This window comes from Tachysurus vachellii, chromosome 4 (genome assembly GCF_030014155.1).
Source record: "Tachysurus vachellii isolate PV-2020 chromosome 4, HZAU_Pvac_v1, whole genome shotgun sequence".
Taxonomy (NCBI): Eukaryota; Metazoa; Chordata; class Actinopteri; order Siluriformes; family Bagridae; genus Tachysurus; species Tachysurus vachellii.
The window spans coordinates 26,066,506-26,084,902 of NC_083463.1; the positions used below are offsets into that span (position 1 = coordinate 26,066,506).

Genomic DNA, 18,397 nt, shown 5'->3' on the forward strand with positions numbered 1-18,397 from the left:
GAAGTAAAAATATAAGGCCAAATTAAAAGTCCGGGTCTTAACCTCATTGAGATGCTGTGGTGAGATCTTAAGAGAGCCGTGTACAAAAAAATGCCCTCATGCATCAATGAACCGAAACAACATTGCAAAGAAGAGTGGATGAAATTTTCTCCAAAACAATGAGAGACTGATAAAAGTTTACTTCAATTTATTGTTGCTAGAGATGGTTAATTAGCAAAATCCTGCACCCAACAAATCCCTAGTGGAACTTGAAAACTGTAGAAAACATTAATCCTTTACTGATAGATATTATGTTAGAAAAAAAACAAAAACAATCCTGTCCAAACTACGTATATTCAAGACAAGACAAGCAATTAAAGCAAGTGAGATCCCTATCTTAACAGAGTAATGATTACACCTACAGTATATAGTCAACTCCAAGACATGATAAGAGGATAAAGAACAAAAAAACACACACACACACACACGTCCAGCTATACCTGTACTTTCTGAAGTGGAATGCATGGCAGGCTGACACTTGTCTGTAAACATCAGTCTCTTTATACCTAGTACTGTAAGAAAAGAAAAAAAACTAAAAAAAATAAACATTCCAGATTCACCATGACTGCATTCACAAACTGCAATGAGAAACATACAAGCTTGATGAAGCTTGACTCATGAACTATTTTTCTCCCTGCTGAAAATGTTGTAGCTTGTAATATTTCACACATTTTTCTCAGCTTAAAATAAAATAAAATAAATAAAAACAGCCACTGCCATCTGTAGCCTCAAAACAATGGCACACACAAATCCCTACTTTCTACATGGTGTGTGTGTGTGTGTGTGTGTGTGTGAGGGGGATTGTTCCAGGATTTGGGAGATTGTGACAAATTAAAAGAATAAGATAATGCTTTCATAGTATACTGGTATTAAAGATTTGCCAAAAGATAACGTGTCTAATTTGACTGCCATTGTGGAGCTTCTACAAGATCAGCTAATGTTACAATCTGTCAGAAAAGCTCATCATACTTTGGTGTATAATGTAATCAGTATATCAAACAGTAAAAATGCAGTAAAAATGTCTCCAGTGAAACTCTCTTAGAGCTAAAACCTTTTCACTGCCAAACATGTTCTGCTTTGTTAACATGGTGTGGTCAAATCTTTGGAGTCAAAGATGGAGTCAAATCTTTTCCTCAAGCTTGTTAGATTTTCAGTATAGCAGCTTCACACACACAAGCATTCAATGTAATCTCTGCTAATACAAATGTGTCAATTATTAACATTACAACTTGTACGTGTTAGCACCTGAGGCTCTTTGCTAAAGCAAGCTGCTGAGTTATTAGCATAACTACTAATAAAACAAACTGTAACGGCGTTATAGATGGCGCAGTGGCCGATACGATTACAGTTCTTACTGTGTGCAATGTTTAGTCACCTAACTTAAAGCATCAAGAACATTTTTAACACAATAACACTTACAACAGGTAACACTTACAACAGGTACAATATTTACTGTATCACTACTTCAGTGTTAGCTTGCTTAGCAGAAGGATGATATTCTGCTGTTGATCCTATTCCCTCTGCTAAATTATTAGAGATATTTCCCTCCCTTTTTTTTGTGAAATATATTTCATACTCTAAAATTCTCAAAGTTTCTCTGCCTTTCTTTTTCTATACACTAGAGACCAAACATTCTCCTCTGTGTTTAGCTCATCCGGCCATCCTAAACCCACTCTCACAAATCCCAGAAGCCCTAGTTGTACTGTCACGCCCCTCAGATGTTGTGTTTCCCAGAAGCTAGAACCACAGGAGCAACCATCTTTGCAGCAACTGCACGTAACGTCAGTCATGTTGATCGAAGCCAAAATTCACAGAGCGGCAGCTGACAGAGTGAATAAGACCGAGAGAGATGAATGAACACAGAAATCATCGGGAGGGAAACAGATGGAGATAGCTCATGCGAGTCTTCTGAACAAACAAAAAAGGAAAGCGCAAAAAATGAAGCCTGGTGCTCTGAGCTTAGCATCTGATTCACACGCAGCTGTCAGAGAAAAGTGATCTTTTCCCTTTTGTTCACTCCAGATATAAATAACTCCAAGCACACACACACCCACCCACACAGGTTTAATTGCCTCCACTGGGTCATCATCTAATCCATAGTGTTATTCACGTAATCCAGAGTATAATCATGTCAGCATTAGAAACTTCACACGATTCATCAAACACCAGTGTGTATGACATGATGCCATGAAGTGTTTCTCCATCTGTCTTCTGTGAGACATCTCGCTATATATATATATATATATATATATATATATATATACACACACACACACACACACACACACACACACACACACACACACACACACACACACTAATATATATATATATTCATTCATTCATTCATTTTCTACCGCTTATCCGAACTACCTCAGGTCACGGGGAGCCTGTGCCTATCTCAGGCGTCATCGGGCATCAAGGCAGGATACACCCTGGACGGAGTGCCAACCCATCACAGGGCACACTTTCATTCACTCACGCAATCACACACTACAGACAATTTTCCAGAGATGCCAATCAACCTACCGTGCATGTCTTTGGACCGGGGGAGCAAACCGGAGTACCCGGAGGAAACCCCCGAGGCACGGGGAGAACATGCAAACTCCAGACACACAAAAGGCGGAGGCGGGAATCGAACCCCCAACCCTGGAGGTGTGAGGCAAACGTGCTAACCACTAATCCACTGTGCCCCCCTATATATATATATATATATATATATATATATAATCCATCAGTGGATTCACACCTTCACAACCGAACCTATTCCTTAACATTCATCATTCATAATGACATTCCTTTTGTACAGCTATACCTGTCATACCACTTCATACTGTATCATACTTATATAAAAACCACACTATATATGCCCTTATTCAGTTATATGTACATATTACTACACTTTCTGTATAACCACATACCCTTATTTATTACACTGCCACTTGTAAATAAGCTATCTATGCACTTCTGGTTAGATGCTAACTGCATTTCATTGGCTCTGTACATGTACCTTGCACAATGACAATAAAGTTGAATCTAATCTAATCTAATCTAATCTAATAACCCTTAATTATGCAATTGAGCAAAGGAATCTCAACAGCCAATTAGATGCTTACAAAGTGGTTCCTCTTTGTAACCGAGAAAATCCAGAGGAAAAGCTTTCAGGATAAATCTTCCTAACAGATTTACCTGATTACCACAGGGACTTGCAGAGTCAAGTCTCAGAGCCAAAATTTAGAAAATCTCATCATATCTTACCATCTAAACTTACACATTCATGTATTCAGATAGCCTGCAGGAAATAACAGGCAGACCAGACAGAACAAAAATGTCTATTTCAGATGTTTCAGTACTTGAAATCCAAATCGTCCCCTCTGGTTACTTGTTCCTAGCATTGCGCCTCTGCTCATTTCCATATTTCTGATCAGACGTTCCACAGGAGTGAGTGTCAGTCTTAGTTAGTCATTAACCACCTCCAACATCCACACCACTGCTTTGCCTGTAGCTTTGATTTATGTTTTTATTCTTGGTCAAAATTTACCTGTCTAACATTACAAGCTAAGTGTTTTTTTGTTTGTTTTTATAACTTTTTGTAGTTTGACAAAACAGAAATGAAGACAGATTTCATCAGGAGAATTTAGCAGACACATTATTTAGGAATTTAATATCGTTCCCAAGAAAAAGAATGGTTTGAGGTTTTCCAGGATTTCACTACCACTTGTCAGGAAGTAAATAAACCAGCAGGCAGATTTCTGGCTTGTCAGGATTTACTGGAGTATATTGTGAAATCCTGACACTGAGAAGCCACAAAGAAATTCTACACATAGATAAATATATCCAAGATATATGAGAATTCACCATATACAGGAGAATAAACACATACTCACACTCACACAGACACACACACTCGCACAGACACACACACACACACACACAAACAAATAAGCTTATAGGTACAAGACCGTTAACATTCGTAAAGATGTGAAAGGGATTAAAATTTTCAAAAACTGAATTATTAAAAATGTTTTTTAAAAAAGTGTTGTAGAACAGTCAGTTCATACAGCAAAGACTACAATTTGACCCTGTCTCTGATAGCCTGCAAAAGCTCTGATCTGATCTGGTGGGATTTTTACCATCGTATTGAAATTCTATACTATATTCTATTCTACAGAGAAAGTGAATTACATAACATTCATAACAACAAGATTTCTGCCAAATTTATCAGCCAGTAAAAGCAAAACAATATCCGGTTCGTATCAAGAATTTTCTGAACATAATATCCCATATGCGTTTTCATATCCTATTTGAGATTCGGACCTTTCTCTCTCCTCATTTTGGGTATGACAGGGAACTATATTAAGTGACGAATTTGAGTTAAACCAGACCATTTCTGATAAAAAAAGTGTAAACCAGGAGCTCTGTATAAAATACACTGTACACAGCATAATTAATATTGACATGCAGAATATTCAGAATGGCTTTTCCCTTGAATCTGAAGTTCAAATCAAAGCTAGACTATTCAACAAGGCAAAAATATACACACACAAATCTGACAAGACACTAAAAGGTGCATTAGGTTCCATTTCTGAAACTATATCTGTTCAAATAAAGTTATGAGGCTACCGTATGTTTATCATTACAGTAACTGCATCTTCTTATATTCCCAATACCCTGGGGCATTGAAATGTAGGTTACTGCTATAATGAATGTCTGTTTGGAATAAAGAATTCTCATCACAGAAGTTATGGTATTAGCTGCACGGAAACATCTAGTATTGCGTGTTCTACTCAGATAGGGAAAGATCAAGGGTTGGTGTGTACAAGGTTAGACTCATGTGTGTGTCTGTTCTCATAACATCGCCTGAAGGAGCATGGAATATCTGATGAAGCATCAAGGGAATGTCACAATTCATGCTTGGGATGATTTGTAGTTTTCCAGCCATGTAGACTAGTGGCACAGTTCTGTCATATCTATCAGAAATCAGTGTGCGTTGCAACTTCTTAGAAGAGACGCCAAGCTTGTCTCCGGATTTTATGCCAGCGATTAATCCATAACCGGGCTTAAAGTGAAGCAAACAACTGCATTCCCACTGGACGTTGTGGCTTGGAAAAACCTACTGATGTTACAAAATTGTTCCGATAACATTTCTAGCTTGAATTGCTTTTCTCTCTGAACACTTCAATAAAGAGTGTGTGTGTGTAGTCGCCTACTTCTGGTGAATGGAAAAGGCAGCATGACAAAGATAAAAGTGTTGACATTAATGTTTCAGATTCATTTTGATTTATTTACCCACAGTAATTTTTAAGACTTATTGCACTTATTTACGTCTACATGGTGTCAACATAAGGCAGCTGTTACTCTCCTCTAAATAATTAATGTAGGATATCTGAGATTGAGTGACATATTGATAGACAAACTGACGGGTTTATTATTAGCAGACATCAAATAAACCGTTGATCCCAATGACCAATCACTGATCACCATTGTGCCCAACAACCAATCACTGGTCACCACTGTTCCCAGCAATTACAACAAAGGGTTCAAACACTGGTCAAATTGTCTCCAACACCGAATCTCTGATCACTATTTTTCCCCAATCATGTATCATTGTTCACCCAATATCCAAGAGAACCATCTCTGATCGTTCCTGTTGATCAACCACTAGTTCTCACTGTTCCCAACAACCAACCAATCACAGATCACCATTGCTTCCAACGACCAACACTAATTACCACTGTTGTCAACAACCAATCACAGGTCCCCTTTGTTCCCATCAACCAATCACTGATCACTATTTTTGGTCTCACACACACTTGTTTCTTGGCTACATTACAGTTATAACTGAGAGGACTTAATTCCAACTGTTTTCCTCATACATAACACATTTTGATAAGCAAACAATTGCACTGACTTATTGAGTTCTTTTGTCTATTTAGCTACTTTCCCCTGAAAAGAGTTGACAATGCTACTGTCAGATAGTTGGTTTGGTTGGCAAGACACGTCGTGTTTGGTTTAAATTGCTATTTGTGAAAGAGATAAAAGGACAGAGAGACAAAGACACAGCATGAGACACAGCATGAGATATGCAGCGATTGCATCACTCATTAACTGCACTGAGACTTTAACGTTCATGCAGTATTCTGGTTACACACTTACATACACACATACAATTCACACATACACTGGTTTTCTTGTTTGTTCAAATCACTTCTTGTCTCTTTTCTCCTCACACTTGAGTTTTCTCAGTTGTGCGTCGAGTGATCCATCAGCGGTTGAGAGCTTTCCTCATAATGACCATACAAAACATCCATCATGGCAGAGAAACTCAGCGAAAGAGTGACGTGAGGGCAGAGTCTGGGGAATGGGATTCAAGGAGAAACTGGAGAGTGTGAGCTACTTTGTATTCCAATCTGACTGCAATCAGCAAAACAGACGTCCAAAATGATCACTGTGTTCTCTTCACAGGATGAATGTGTGTATATTTGCATATTTTTGTATCTAGAAAGTGACCAAAAGTCCCCACAATGATCACTTTTGATCACATAGTACAGGATAGGAATATCAGACAGTTTGTACCCTGTGGGTTGGTCCTTGCACAAAAAAACAGGTTTGTATCAGCTTTTATTAAAAAAGAATTTATTTATTGGCTAGATTTTGTTCGAGCTTCATACAAAATTTTTTGCGATGCAACTTGGAGTTGTTTCATGATTCAAGATGATTATTGTCAGTTGCACAGAAATCAAAGTGGATTTGACCATACAAAGAGATTCTTCATTACACAAAACACACACACAAAAAACCCTGAGTTAATAATTAAGGTGCTCAGTGCATTGTGTGCCAAACAGTGTAACAGTCAGTGAGGTTTATGGGGAGTAAGATAGTTAGTGTTTCAAGCGTTTTTCAGGATTCTGATAGCTTGTGGATAGAAACAGTTGAACTACTTGAATCAATGAAACTGCAAATATATTATAAATTGTAACAGACGGTAAAAATAAAATACATGAAAATAGATACATTCATCTTAGTACAACTCAAAGATCCACACTAACATTATTAGTCTTCAGAAAGAAATGAGCAAAGTGAAATGGAAAGCTATTTTCCTGTGCATTAGTCACTGTAATAAAGATAACTGCATCCTTGGATCTCCTGCTCACAGTCTTTGTGGCCAGTAGCACAAAAGATGTATGAAACTTTGCATCTCCAAAGCGGCATGTTTTTTCTTTAATTTTATTAAGTTGGATACCTTTCGTTTGAGTTTTGTTACTGAAGACATCAGTATGTACAAACCGGGACTGGGTGTGACTGCAATATTTTATCTAAGCTTTATCAGCGCTGCATACATCATCTTTCGGTTTCCTGATCGACAAGATTTTTGTCCTCGTAACACCTAGTAGGATGAATTTTAATACTCATGGTAGAAATTTGAGAGTGAATAAAAAAGTTGTTAAAATGTATGGCAATGGAAACATCACACTTTTCCGCATCATTACTTCGCTTTATGTGGGTTATGTTAAATGTCGTCTTTTTCTTTTCCAGCTAGGTATAACACACCTTCGTTTTCGAACTGAGTATTAGGATTTCCCATAACAGTACTGAAATGCGTAACCTGCGTAAAAAACCTCGACCCATGTAAGTTAAAATCCTATGTTATGCGGTTACGTTGTCTAGAAGACACAGCAGAAAGTAGGTAGTGCAGATACAAGCAAGTTCTGTGTAAACACTGGAGAGAAATATGCCTCAAATTCTAACTTTTCGATTTTTTAATGTCCAGTAAAAGCAAGTAAAGTCATGAAAACTAAGATACTGAGTCATTCCTCCGTTTGTACTTTTCCACCCTATCATACCTGAGAGATGTTGAACAGTCTAATGGGCAGGGGGACAAAAGAGTTCCTCAGTCTTGCAGTAGACCATGACAGAGACAGCATTCTGGTGGGTGTTGTCCAGGATAGAAAGCAGACTTCATACATCAGGATCAGGTAAACATTCATAATACCTGTAGATATTCATAAATGGTGCCCTGAGTCACAACTGTCAAGTCTTACAGCATGCAGTTCACAACAGCTGCAAACTCTTAATCAAGCCAAAAAACATTTCTGGTCGTTTGAGGCTCTTTACTGTTCACTGTACTCATCTTGCCATCACGTTTTACTTCCCTGTGCCACCGGAAGTAAAAAGTGATGGCAAGATGAGTACAGCATGCTATCAGAAAATACAGGCAGAAAATTTGCATCCTACAGCATGAAAGCTGCACATGGGACGCTATTGGATGTTCCATCATGACAATGATCCAAAGCTCAAGGCATTATATGATATGGATTTCCTCAAGAACATGACAGACTTGCTGAAAACCGCACAACCATTTCGGAGCTCTACAGCTATAAGTGCATCTCACGCAGACAATCATGTCTGTACTTTCCTAATACAATGATCTATAAAAGGGGTCATCATTTACTGTCTTCGAGAGCGAATTCGAGCGCAATTTGATGATTTTTCCTTGCTCAGAGACACCTGAATCAACTCACCAGTTAATTACACAGCTTAGTAGTTAAGTGCCACTTAAGCCTTTCACGTGAAACCAAAGTAGCTCGAAAGGTAATTGGAACAATTTCAAAAACTTTTCCTCACACAGTTGTACATTCTCTGCATGTCGCACAGGTATTTTTAGTCGATCACTACGCTAGTGCGCTAAAATGTGCTCGTCACTAAGCAACATACAATCACAGAGGATCTTATTCATCAAAGCAGCATCAGTCAAATCTGACAGTTTCCTTGTTCGACGATTTAATCTTTGGCATCAATGAGATGAAGCTTGTGTCTGGTCGGAGTGCATGTAAATCTGAGTGTATTATTTAAACTAGCAGAAAGATTCCATCAAAATCAGTATCAGAATCATGGCTGTTTGTTTGCTGGCTGCTTTTCAGAGTGTGATTAAATTTGTCCTTTGTTTATATGAAATTATGTTCTGTTCTTTTGTTCAGGAGGAAAACATAAGCATGAGCATACCTATAAATTTAGAAATGAAGATTTAATTAACTCTGATTTTGGGTTAAATCTGACCTATAAAATGGTTCAACTCAGAATCTGAATATGGACTTAATCACTGTAAAAAAAACAACACACTTTTATAACTTCTTCAACAGAAAGAAATGTATTTTACCTGCTTTCTGTTTACTTCTTTTGGCAGATCGTTTTGCATGAATTAGGAGGTGTTAGAAAACACCTTCCATGCATTGTTTAAAATCTATGCAAGTTCCCTGGGACGTATATAGAACGTAAGGCTTTGTGAACTTGATTCAAAGTGACTCATTACAACTGATGACCTTTTCTCCAAAAGAAAATCATGATGCACAGTAGCCATGTAAATTGAAGATATACAGATATGCAAACTGGACGTTTGACAAAGTGAAGAAAGGAGTCTACAGAAAAGAGTTTATTAAAGGGAAGTTTCCACACCTGTGACTCATTGTAATTGTAATTAATGTCTGTGCACAAATAGTAAGTGATGCACTGACTTGGCTGGATACTGCACCATGGGGAAGACAAAAGAACTGGCAATGGACCTGCGTAATAAGGTAGTTGAACTTTATAAAGTAGGAAAAGGATATAAAAAGATATCTCTATACTTGAAAATGCCAGTCAGTACTGTTCAGACTCTGATAAAGACGTAGAAAATAAGAGGCTCTGTTCATACTAAGCCACGGTCAGGTAGACCAAGGAAGATTTCACCCACTACTGCCAGAATTGTTCAGGACGTAAAGAAAAAACAACTTTGAGAGAAAAAGAAGCTGCTTTGGATAAAAGTGCTGGTGTTGTTTTTAAGAAGGTAGTTGAACACAAATTGCCTGCATGAACGAGTTGTTAGGAGAAAGCCGTTACTGCGCCCATGCCACAAAAAGGCCCACCTTCAGTACACCAAACAGCACCTGGACAAGCCTCACAGCTTCTGGAGCAGAGTCGTTTGGGACCAAAACTGAACTTTATAGTCATAACCAATATACGCTATGTTTAGAGAGGAGTCAACAAGGCCTACGGTGAAAAGTACACCATCCCCACTGTACAGCATGTACAGTGTTTTGGGGCTGTGTGAGCTCCGGTGGCACAGGGAAGTAAAAAGTGATGGCAAGATGAGTACAGCATGCTATCAGAAAATACAGGCAGAAGTTTTGCATCCTACAGCATGAAAGCTGCACATGGGACGCTCTTGGATGTTCCATCATGACAGTGATCCAAAGCACAAGGCAAAGTTGACCTTTCAGTGGCTAAAGCAGAAAAAGTTGTAGGTTCTGGAGGCCATCACAGTCTCCTCACCTCGATATCTTCCAGTCACTTTGGGGAGATCTCAAACATGCAGTTTGTACAAAACAACCAAAAAAATGACAGGAACTGGAGTCATTTTGCCAAGAGGAATGAGCAGCTATACCGCCTGAGAGAATTAAGGACCTCATGCACAATTATTACTAAAGACTGCATGCCAACATTGATGCTAAAGAGGTCAATTCACCATATTAAGAACTAAAGTTATGCAAATTTGGACAATGACTATTTCCTGATTTTTTTTGTATGTTTTGATTGATGATTGCGCCATTCTGTTATGCCTTATATATTAACTTGATTCCTATAAGAAATAAAATGAATATGTTTTGCCTTCTCACTCATTTTTTATTTAAAAAAAAAAAAAAAAAAAAAAAAAAAAAAAAAAGGTACAGATCTTGCAAATTGTCTCACGGTATGCAAACTTTTGATCACTACTGTATATATAGCCTCACGTATAACAGCTGACAACCAACCTGCTAACAGAAGTTTCGTCTGACCATAAGCTCACGCTACACATGACTGATCTGTGAAACAAAACGGACACCACAGATTTCTGTACGAAGCACTGCACAATAGGGCTGTTAAAACAAATCACACGTATATATCCAAATACCATTCAAATCGACAAGAAAAGGGGATTAAGAGCTCGTGTCTCACTTTAACAAAAATCTAAATCATATTCCAAATCAAAGAACTAGTGAACTAAATAAGAATTGTGATGTAACTCATGAACTGATGCTTTGAAGCTGATGGTAAATAATTGGAATTTGGTTGCTATTTGTTTTTAAATTGACATCCTGGCTACTTAACAACAATGAAGTCTATACTTTATTGTAAAATGAGACCAATTCCAAACGTCTGAAGCCAATAGCCATCTAAAGGAGCCAATTAAACACAATAAACATACAACTGAACATGATCCTGACTTTTGTGACTCATATTGTTGCAAGTCAGGTCAAGAAGCATTTATTGTCATATCAACCATATATAGCTGACGCAGTACACGGTGAAATGAGACAATGCTTCTCTAGAACCCTGGTGCTACACAGAACAACACAGAGCTAAGGACTTAAAGTAAGTTTGTATAATCGCGTGTAAGTACAAAACACTACAGGACAAATACACAAAATTGCGTTGAACAGTGTGTACACTGTATATTACATAGTGCAAAAATAGGGGAATCTGAACAAAGAGGGTTCTAGTAAACATATACACAATTATGAAGTATCAGCAGTTGGAAAATGGAAAACGGGGCAAACATAACTTTTTTTTTAGTTTCCATCCAGAAGTATTGGAACGTCGAGGCCAATTTATTTTTTGTTATACCCTGCTGACATCTGGATTTGAGATTAAAAAAAAGATAAATGGATCCGAATTTCAGCTTTCGTTTTCTGATAGTTACATCTGCTATAGATGTGTTACACAGGAATTTCTTGCTACTCAGGTGTGCCCTGTAAAACTGATTGCTCAAGCAATTAACAGCTTTGAATGTCTCTACCCTTTGTTTGATTCCTGGGTTTCACCTATGAAGCCTGCATTTATTGTTTAAAGAATAAACGAACATGAATACCAGAGAGTGCCTATGGTAGAGAAGCAAGCTTCCGTAGTAGAAAGGTTAAGGTGAAGGGGTGAACAATCCAATGTTCACAAAAAAGCAAAAATATAGAGGTCATACCTCAAGATGTAACCCATCAGCATTGAGAATTGGATTGAAATTGAACTACAGAGCCAAGATGAACCTTTATGATGGAAAGGCCAAAGGACAAAGTGTGGCCATAGGATCTGCTCATGATTCAAAACATACAAGCTAACTGGAAAAGCATGGTGGTTTTAGTGTCTCAGTGATCACGTGGCTGCTTCAGGAGCAGGATCACTAATCATTATATACTCATGAAAGTAACAGCAAAATGAATTCAGAAGTCTACAGACACATTCTGTCTGACAATTTACAGAGAAATGCATCCAGTCTAACTGGGATAAACATCATCATGCAGCAAGACAATGACGAAAACAAAACAAAGGACTTCATTAAAGGAAAAGGTTTTCAGTGGACCATGGACATGACTGGCAAAGTCATTACCAGAGCCTCCATTCAAGACTTACTGTTCCTATACCATGCACACCAAAGGGCCATGGTCTCGGCTGTTGTGACATCTAGAATATCAGGAAATGATCAGTCATTTACAGCAACAACAAAATAATTGGCATTGCAGTTCCATACTTTCTGAGGGTTTCTTTACCCTCCTGTACAGCCAAGCTGTGGGAAACTTAATGCTTTTTATCTGCAAAGTGATTCCTTTTTAAAAACCCTCATAGTCCCACAGAATAATTGGTTTAATTTGGTTCTATCACTCACATCACCTGAAGAGGCAGCAGCACTCAGTGTCTCCCTGACAGTCTTTAACTGTAATAAATCTCAGCTAAGCTCTTTCAATTAGCAAGCAAATAAAGTAGGTTAGCTTGATACTGTGTTTTCATTACATGCTACACTTATCACCCACAAATCAAAACAGAACAGCAATACACCTGGGTCCTTTGATTTGGGATTTGGTATGCAAGGTGGAGTTTTGGATCGTCTGAGCCGGAGTTTCAGATCCCTTAGGAATGTTAGAATTCACTTGGCAGTGGTGGAGATAAATGGCCGTAGGTTCAGGCTGATAGTGCTTTATAGTCAACACTATGCAGTATGTAATAACTGATATTTTGTAGGATGGTAATATATCCAATTGAACTCTAATAAAAATAGAAAAGAAAATCTGCAGCTGACTTTCAATCCTTAATCATAGAGTATCAGCAAGCCTGTGTCCACTTTGGCCTCCACCTTTTCTCGCCTCCCCAGAGTGGAACTTAAGGTGCTGTATGTTCTGAGATGCTTTTCTCCTCACCAGCTCTTACTAAAATTGTTATTTAAGTTATCATAGCCATTCTGTCAGCTCCCATCCAGTCATCCAGTCTGAAGTCAGTGATCTTTACAAGAATCGCGTTGCTGCCATATTATTGAATGAACATGAAAGAACTCCTAATAAAAGTGGCAGGCATGTTTATATATATATATATATAACACTAATTATATAAGCATAGGCAGAAACACCAGGACTACCACACACTAGATCATTTTTGTGTGATGGATAGCACTAAACATATTTGTAGCTCATACTTTTAATGTTACCATTTGTGTTAATTGTCCTCTAGCCTATCATCAGTGCCACTTATGCCCGCAGAATTGCTGTCAGCTGGATATTTTTGGTCGATGGACTGCTTTTGACCTAGCAGAGGCCTTCGCTGTGCTAAGAATGGTCCATCATTTAAATAGCACTGCCAGTGGTGGTCCTTTTCCACTAGTGAAGGGGGTTGAAGAGAGCTGGCAAATTGTGCACAGTAGAATATGGACTACAATGAATAGACATATACCTACAAAATGGATATTAGTACAAAATGAATAATAAGTACCTGATAAAATGCCCAAATAGTGTAGACCCAAGACATGTGAATCTAATAAATTTACATAAATTACTGCAAATACATTTTGTTTTTGATTTCCAGAACACGCATTTATATGTATTATCGATCTGTACATTTTTAAGTTATTAATTTAAAATAAAAGGAGACCTGTTTCCAGGACTATTTATGGGGGGAAAAAGAAAGTACTCCCTCCTTCATTTATACGGTTTTTCTTTATCAGATCAAATATGTTGACCATATAATCAGCTGTCGTGACCCCAAACAGGGAGCAGCTGAAAGAACATCATCATCATCATCATCATTTATCAGGACCTAAATAACAATTGTGTGGCCTTCACCAATTTCTATGAACAAAATACACACCCACTTTAATAGGAACAGCTGTACACTTGCTCATTTATTCAGTTATCCAATCAGCTGATGTTATGTTTACTGACGATGGTGAGAACTGCATAAAATTGCATAAGATTTATGCCCTGTAAAAATACATAAAAAATGAAGAAGGGTGTACTTTCTTTTCCCCATCAAAGCAGATTAAATACCCTTGTAAAATAAAGAAAAGGGTATTCGGTTCCTGCCCACACAGGAACTCACGTCATCCCTGAATCTTTTTGAACAGAGAATTGTTTATTCAGAGGCTTTCCGCTATTTCGACAAAACTGTCTTTTGAAATAAATGAGGAGCAACACGTGGCTTTCAGTTCACTTTAATAGGCCTATAATTTGTCCCCCTAACTGAAACTTCCAGTAGTGTCTATTTTTAGTAAGAGTCATTCTTTTTCCTGGCACTGAGTAGGCACTCTAGCCTGATTAAATATTGAGGCACTATTTTCCCCAGATGGTTAATAAAAGATGCATCAGCCACACATGCTGAGCAGCTCATCACTCCACACCCCCAGCTAATGGATTCACATGGTCTATGGATTTCTACAAAGTGGGAATACAGATACAATATGAGAATGTGCACATTGACGGCAATTTTGTACAATACGATCAATTCCTCTGTAATTTAGTTGGTTTCTTGACTAAAGAGCTTGTAAAGCCTTACCTCAACATCAGCTGATATCAAAACAGACATTTTCCCGACCGTGTCAGCTCGGATCGAGTTAACCTGATTAAAATAAGCAATTCTTTTTTGTAAGTAATCTTTCAATAACTTCCCCCACATTGAAGGGTCTCTGTCACCTCACCATCCTCCACACTCCAGCTCTAGTTCAACAAAAACGCTGAGTCAGGTCCTGGCTAGCAGGTAGCTAGCTACACCAGCAGGATTTTAATCTCTCTCTCCTCTCATGTGGTTTGCAAGTAATGCTGGAGGAGAAGCATCTAAATCCCCTGTATCACTTTCATAAGCCAAGCGAAACTCACTGGGCAAAACCAAACTAAAAGTCCCATAGTTATATTTCCTGTAATTGTGATTCCTGATCAAATTGTATGGATGGCTGTTCACCAATCCAGCACTTCTAGAAAGCAGAAAGCTGAGCGGAAACTGAATCAACTCGGTATCTTGTATCGATGTCTGATGCCACATGAAGCATCTTACAGATTAAAAACCTTTTCAGATAAATTATTTTAAATAGTAACTCACTTCCTTCCTTTTCACCTACCTTGCTGAATCACTCGCTATTTTAAATTATTCATTCATTCATTCATTCATCTTCTACCACTTATCCGAACTACCTCGGGTCACGGGGAGCCTGTGCCTATCTCAGGCGTCATCGGGCATCAAGGCAGGATACACCCTGGACGGAGTGCCAACCCATCGCAGGGCACACACACACACTCATTCACTCACGCAATCACACACTAGGGACAATTTTCCAGAGATGCCAATCAACCTACCATGCATGTCTTTGGACCGGGGGAGGAAACCGGAGTACCCGGAGGAAACCCCCGAGGCACGGGGAGAACATGCAAACTCCACACACACAAGGTGGAGGCGGGAATCGAACCCCGACCCTGGAGGTGTGAGGCGAACGTGCTAACCACTAAGCCACCGTGCCCCCCTATTTTAAATTAGATTTAAGCAAAATATTTTCTTTTATCCCGGATTGAATCGGCCAGGAAACGCAGCACATGATGCGTGTGTACATTTCATTACATTTTCATCTATTTCTAACAAACAGAAAGGTCAGATTACTGGCCATTAGCGTCACATACCAGTAAGCCACAGTGATACACCAGACCTTTTGGTTCCTTCTTTTTTTAAGTCTTTTTTAAACCCTGGTAGCCTATTCTGATTTGAGATTTAAAAAAGAATCAAATCATAGTATGGTGTGTGAGCTTGATTACATTTAAATGTTAATTATACCTTGTGTATGTAATATAATCTGTACTTTAAAACACAATGCTCAATTTATTATGCAGTCTGCTGAATGAATTATTCGATATGAATGCATCAAACGCTACAATACACTGTTTCTTTTCAGCCTTATTTTCAGAGGTCTTCGTTATGGAGCCGTACCATAGCAATGTCGTGTTTGCAGTAAGCTCCATTAACCCATGGAAAAGTGGTCACACGTTATACAAACTACACAAAAGGACATATCTCTCTGCCTTTAACCAATCAAGCAATTGAAGGAATAAACATCAGTTCATTAGTGCACCTCTGTACAGGATGCTTCCCCATAAACCTGTCTTTGCACTTCCATATCAAACAGTGACTCACATTTTCAGGACACTACTTCTGCTTTTAAGTGAAGACAAATTAAGGGCCCATGCAATGCCGCTGACAGAGGTGCATTTAAATTTATAGCAGTTATTGTTTTACACAGTAACATGTCATTCGCATACAATCAGCGAAGGTTAAACAGCAAAACGCAACAAAATTTAACAAAGAAAAATCTAATTTTATAATTGTTAGTACAGACCATGTAAGGAGACCTTTAATATTTTTGGAAGGAGCATGCCGTTTCAGAGCTTTGTAACAGACAGTAAACTTTCCACAACAAGACGGTATTCAGGAGAGAAATGTCTTAAGTATCTCTCTAACATAAAAAGCTGTATCATTTCTGTTTTCTGCTCAGTTTGATTAAAACAAATACATATATGTAATGATATAACACAACTGAACATGTCTTGTGTGTGAAATATCAAATTAAAAAAATAATAAAAGCTGTTATATAGGTAAACAGCGGCTTAGTAGTTAATACGTTTGCCCCTCACTACCAGGTCTGGGGTAAGAATCCTGACTCTGCAAGGCATTCAGAGTCTCCCAGTGCCTCAAGGGTTTCGTCTGGGTAGATATGTGTGGTAGATGTGTGAGATTGTGCCCTGTGATGGGTTAACACCCTGTTCAGGGTGTCCTCTGCCTCGTACCCTTTAATCACCTGGGACAGGATCCAGGTTCCCCACAACTCTGGGTCGGATTAGGAGATTTACGCATCTCATAATTCTACCTGTAAAAGAAACCTCACACCCATCTGGTGCCCTTAAGGACCATCAAGTCCACTAGTCCATGAGGAGCTTGGAGTCTGTTTCCGCCACCTTTCACCTGACTGCCCCTACAGTCGCACGCGCACAAATTCATCCCGGTTTCTTGCTTGTACCGAACGGTCACAGAGCAAGAGGTAAATAACAGACAGTCTTTCACACAAACCGTACACGTTAAACCCCGGCTGTCCCGCCACTGACGACATACAAGCGTAGTTTCTCTGAACTGTGTCAAAACTTTAAGTATTAAGAGAAATAAAGCGTCTTAAATCGCGTTACAAAGGTGCTGCGATCTTATGCGTGAAAAACACAAAAACCCTACAGCTAGAAAAGGTGCTTCGTGTTACAATCCGCTCAACGGGTTTAATATTCGTTAGAAAAATCGATAATTAAGACGGGAGACGATTGTTTAGTTACAAACAGCCCCGCAGCGTCGATCTGCTATTGTACTGCTTTAGCTACTAACGTTAGCTACCGCGCGCGCGAGGCTACACAAAGCCGTTCCCTATTATCTGTCCAATATACAGTCGGCAAAGCGAATAAACAGCGTATGTCAATCTCGTTTGCGTGAGATAAAACTTTGTAGATTTTAAGACACAAATCGCACTTTAAATCCCGTCCACTGTCCCGCCAATGCACCTCGTATTAAAGCTGGCGCGCTCGCGCACACGCACAGAGCAGCCGCAGGACAACTTTCCAGCTCGCTGCTATTAGCTAACGTCAGTCTCACCTTTAAGCTCGAGCGGCTTTCGAGCGACAGCGAATATTCCGCGGCAGTGAAGTTACTGCTCTGCTGCGGATCCTCAACATGCGAGAGTTTTATTGTGAGAATACGTGGCGCTTGTGTTCCCGGTGTTATCCGCAGGCCTCCCGGGACACGTTCCGTCCTCTAAACCTCATCTGCTGTTTCTTCTGCTGCTGCTCCTTCGCCGAGGGCTGCGGCGTGACGTCATCGCCGCCCGGACAGGACCGTCACGCGCAATGTTCAAGCATCAAAACACAAACCACGAAAAGCGACTTTTAATGAACGTTTAGCATTTTATATACGGCAAGTGCTTGGCTGTGTGCATTGCTTGGTATCAGAAATGACTTTAAATCATGCATAGTTGCAAAGTTGGACTTAAAGCTAATTTTAATAAATCTTTACAGTC

General features: G+C 39.0%; 1 protein-coding gene across 2 annotated transcripts in view; it reads right to left on the reverse strand.

Moving 5' to 3' along the window:
• Positions 1 to 18,176, reverse strand: part of nck2b (NCK adaptor protein 2b) — a 37,489-nt gene extending 19,313 nt beyond the window's left edge. Inside the window, exon 1 of one of the 2 annotated variants that reach the window (XM_060868603.1) lies at positions 17,977 to 18,176. The gene's annotated coding sequence lies outside the window, so the exon portion shown is untranslated. Of the gene's footprint in view, positions 1 to 3,310; positions 3,387 to 17,976 lie in introns of those variants that run through there. The other variant, XM_060868604.1, reaches the window with a different exon arrangement.
• Positions 18,177 to 18,397: the final 221 nt, after the last annotated feature.